The following is a 5,000-nucleotide window of genomic DNA, read 5'->3' as shown; positions in this document are numbered from 1 at the left end:
GATAATCTATGATATAAATTTTACTTTTTGCCAGCAATGTTTCCAGATTTCTTTCCTGGAATCTTGAATACAACACAATATACTTGATTACAAGATTGAAAAGAAAATAATTTCCCTAACAAAACAGTTTTGAAGAAAGTTTATGCCTCCTTACTTAGATTAAAAATAAACATATACTGCCATTAAACCTTACGTCAAGAATCCTTGTACCAATTTTAATCACAATCTATTGCATAATTGTGATTCTAGAAAATATCTAAATTTAATGTTTGAAGAGTTTTTATAAGAAATCAAAAAACAGGAAACCTGGTTTTTTTTTGTGCGAATATATGTGTAATAATTAGGGCTAGGACAACAGCATATTTTTTAATTGTTTTGACTCTCGAGTGTGTATCCGTTGATATCTTATATGCTTTCATATAGAGTGATGTGGTTCTCAGTTGATTAACTGTGTCTTACTATGTCGGATATATACTCGACAACTAACACAATGAAAAGAATATGCTGTTGTCATAGTCCTGATAGTAACTATGGAACAAATTTAATGCAAATCTGAATTCTTTAAATTTTGAAAATTAGAGAGCGTGTTCACAGTATGTCCCTTAAAAACTTTCAAAATTAAAAAAAAAAAAAATCTGAATTTGTGCGAATAATAAATTGATGTCTAATACACATTGTTAACATTTCAATAAAATTGGACGTATCTGAATATTCACAAAGTTCCTCTCAGTCTATTTGCCAAAGCTAAAACTAAATTAAACTAGATATAGCGCACATTACCATCCACTACTCCTGCCTTCAAGAAATCCATGATCTGTTATTTAGTTTAGGAATGAATACTATACATACGCATAACTAATTTATACAAAACACACAAACGTGCATATATATATATATATATATATATATATATATATATATATATATATATATATATATATCATTATTAGTTCATGTATGCACACAACATTTCATAAGCAAATATAATCTATTTATCAATTTTTAGTATTTACTTTAACAGTGCTCAATACGTGAGCAGAGCTAGGTAGTAAGTTATATATATATATATATATATAATTTCGAGGTTGTTATTGTTCAAGGTAACCAGTGAAGTATAAAAAAATTATATATATATATATATATATATATATATATATATATATATATATATATATATATGAGTGTCTTGAGATAAGTAATCGGTACCGTCGGTTTCAAACCTTATAATTAGGGACTGTTCTAGATACCCATATCAAGCTCTCTTCAACCAATACTCATCTCCCTAATTATCAGGTTTTAAACTGATGGTACCGATGACTTATCTCATGTAAACTTTCTGTAAACAAAACATACATGAATAATACGTTCTTGCTTTCGAATTTTTCCTTATAATAGAACACTCTGCTGGAATCCTTTTTCCAATATATATATATATATATATATATATATATATATATATATATATATATATATATATATATATATATATATATGGCATCTAGCTAAGGCCGGGTAAATCCACTAGTTTCTGATAAAATAACTAGGCTCCTCATGTTGCAAATTATAAGCGATACAAGCAAACAAATATGTAGAAACTAAAAAATTATTTATTTGCGATGTTTGTCTTTGGTGGTACGAATATTTTATTTTTTACTATTTTGATTCGACATATGATGTTTACAACAGCAATAAATAAATGAAGAAAGGTGCTGGTCAACATAGACTGTAAAATACTTACATGTATGTGGATGGACCTTTAATAATATTGGGCGATTTATTGTCTTCGTCGTCGTCAGTAGAGTGTTTGACTCTCTGTTCTGTGGCCGGTTTTCTTGCAGCAAACGAGACCTTGTGAACCATTCGTCGGCACTTCATACTCGTGTGTTAGCGAATTGCACAGGGAATAATAATTTGGGCGGAATTATGTGGCATGTGCATATAGTTATGTGTGTGGTTGTTGTTGTTGTTGTTGTTGTTATAATACAACTCTCAACTTTCTCCTCGGAAATATTTTGATAATAATAATAATAATAATAATAATAATAATAATAATAATAATAATAATAATAATAATAATAAAATAATGGAACCCGACCGGTTGTTTATTAGTGAGTAATCTCTGATGATGACCTGTATGAGAACTCCAAGTGAGTACATAATATTAATCTATATTATATATTTTTTAATTTCTCTGTCTGTCCCACTTTTCTCGGAAACTACATGGCCAGCCGGCTGCAATTTTGTATGAGCTTTTTCTATATGGTATGCGTTCGATGCACAATTAGGGATTAATAGGGATTAGAATTTAACGCAAAAAATGTGCACAATTTTGACCATCATCACATCAGCAATTTTGCATAAAATCACTCATTTAAAATCAATGGCCTGTAACTTTGAAAAATAAAAAAACGGACAAAAATCTAATAATGAACGATTAATGATTCTTGTGAGAAATATTAGTGAATAATAACAGCAATAAGGAATAATTTGTTATGATTCCATGTTATTTACTGTCTTATGCTTAGCACAATTTATGAAAACAAAGACAAAACAATTTTTCTTAAAGTTATATATATATATATATATATATATATATATATATATCGTAAAAAATAACATCTACATAATTGAATTCATATATATATATATATATATATATATATATATATATATATATATATATATATTAAATGTTACAACTTCATAAGGAACAACCCCCCCCCCCGCTTAATATTCATTTTTCAAAATATTATTATTTTATTGCGTACGATTCTTTCGGAAAACCATTTGGGCGAAACAACTATGCGCAAATTATTACCCATAAAGGAATTAAAATAAAATAATAAAAATAAAAAAAACGAGCATTAAGAAGATCTGTCCATTATGAAGTATTTGTAGCTCTAGTACTGCACTATTGAGCGATCTCAGTTGAAACTTTGTGTTATTTACTGACATGCAATTACTATCATAATTAGTAAAATTGCAAATAGAAAACAATTATATATATATATATATATATATTCCACCGATTCCTGGTATAGTTTTGTCTAACCACACTTATGAGTTTTATTAAGACGAAACATGTATATGTGGAGTTCATATATATATATATATATATATATATATATATATATATATATATATATATATATATATAATGTGTGGTTGTGTGAAGGGGAAGAGATAAACTACCTGCGTATTAAGAAAGAGTGCAAAATACTGAATCCTTTTCAGACCGAAAGTCCCTCGTCAACCGACATCAGACGAACAGGTTTTCACGTTTTGTTGTCTCGATTGCTGATAACACCTGTAGTTGATTGCGTCCCCAAAAGCAAATGGCGAGTTACCTATCTGTCAACCTGCTCACATTCACCTGCCTGTACAAGCTCACTAACTACCTGTGTTTCACGCGACCTACCCTAATCGGCCTGACAAACCCTAGTGGTTGCTCGGATTCGCTCGGTTTAAATCGGAATCGCTCGACCGGACAGCGTTCTTTTTTTTTTTTTTTTTTTTTTTAATCTACTTTAAAATGTTTGTTTTTCTTTTGGTTTCACTATCTATTTCTTCTTTTTCTTTCTTTCTTTTTTATTCACTTCTTTCTTTTATCTTTTCATTTTTTTTTTCGCATTCTTTCATATCGTACGTCTTTTTTTCCTTCTTTTGTATTCTCTTTCATTCCTTTCTTTCTCTCTGGTATACTAATATGAATCTACACTAATATAAAAGACGTGTAACTTTTTGTCTGTCTGTCCGTTTGCATGCCCGTAACTACATTAAAATCCTCTTTACTTTTGCCTCCCTAAGAAAACAGAACGAAATACAACGTTGATTTTAATGTTGTGTAAATCCCACTCACATCTGTCTAAATCTGAGTTAGAACAATAATAAAAATCGCCTTTTCCTTCACCGGCCAGGAATCAGATATGTTACAAAACTTTACAAAAAACAAACAAAAATAACCTTCTTTAAGACTATTCAACATGAAACTTGTTGGCAAAGATCTAATACCCATACCTAATTCTAGAGGTGGGTTGGAGACTAATATTTACATTTTCCTGTTTATGAAGAATAGACCCAAGCGAGCATCGGATACGTTAAAATTAAACAGACCCCCCCCAAATTAAACATTTTACTAACTTCACACATCCACTTATGCTAGTTAAATTTTTTAATAGCAGTTTAAATTTTATTTATTTATTTCAATCAATTTTTGGGCCCTTTCACATTAAGAGGTCGAAAGTTGTTGATATGAATCAGCTATGAAATAAAAATTCCTACTAGCATCTGACGTTCTTAACACACATCATTGGTCATTGTATATATATATATATATATATATATATATATATATATATATGTGTGTGTGTGTGTGTGTGTGTGTGTGTTGTGCGTCTGCATGTGTGTTTGCATATATATACATATATATACATATGCAGAATCATTCATATAAATATGTATGTGTGTGCATGTTTATATATATAGATATATATATATAATGTTTGTTAAAATCACATTATAACTTTAGTTGTATTTTAATGACACAAAATATGTCATATCAATTGCATATATATATATATATATAATATATATATATATTATATATATTATATTTATATCATATATATATATTATATATATATTATATATTATATATAATATATATATATAATAATATGATATATATAATATATATAATATATGTATAATATGTAATCTATATATAATCTATATAGCATAATATATACATATATATATTTACATATATAAAATTGATAGTTTTTTTTTATATTTACATTTTATTAAAAAAATATAATTTTTCAAAACAAAAATTTATTATTTGAACAAAGAAGACATTTCAAAGTAATTTCCTTAATCCATGGATTTTCGATCTAGGCTCATCTCCTCAGAGGAAAATCATTAGCAAGATACTACAAGATTCAATAATATGTGATCCAATTAATCTCATTATTCTGATCTCTCTTTCTCTCTCTCTCTCT

At 27.9% G+C, this 5,000-nt stretch overlaps 1 long non-coding RNA gene across 2 annotated transcripts in view; it reads right to left on the bottom strand.

The window, feature by feature from the left end:
• LOC145276980 (uncharacterized) overlaps positions 1–5,000 on the bottom strand; it is a 38,995-nt gene that overhangs the window by 29,608 nt on the left and 4,387 nt on the right. Inside the window, exon 1 of one of the 2 annotated variants that reach the window (XR_013868071.1) lies at positions 1,739–2,005. The exons of the other annotated variant lie outside the window; for it this stretch is intronic. This is a non-coding gene — a long non-coding RNA (uncharacterized LOC145276980). Of the gene's footprint in view, positions 1–1,738; positions 2,006–5,000 lie in introns of those variants that run through there. 2 annotated transcript variants of the gene reach the window in all.

This window comes from Euprymna scolopes, chromosome 5, assembly GCF_053919585.1.
Source record: "Euprymna scolopes isolate OS-2025 chromosome 5, ASM5391958v1, whole genome shotgun sequence".
NCBI lineage: Eukaryota > Metazoa > Mollusca > Cephalopoda > Sepiida > Sepiolidae > Euprymna > Euprymna scolopes.
The sequence above is the reverse complement of the archived record's forward strand: the minus strand, read 5'-3'. Positions and strand labels throughout refer to the sequence as shown.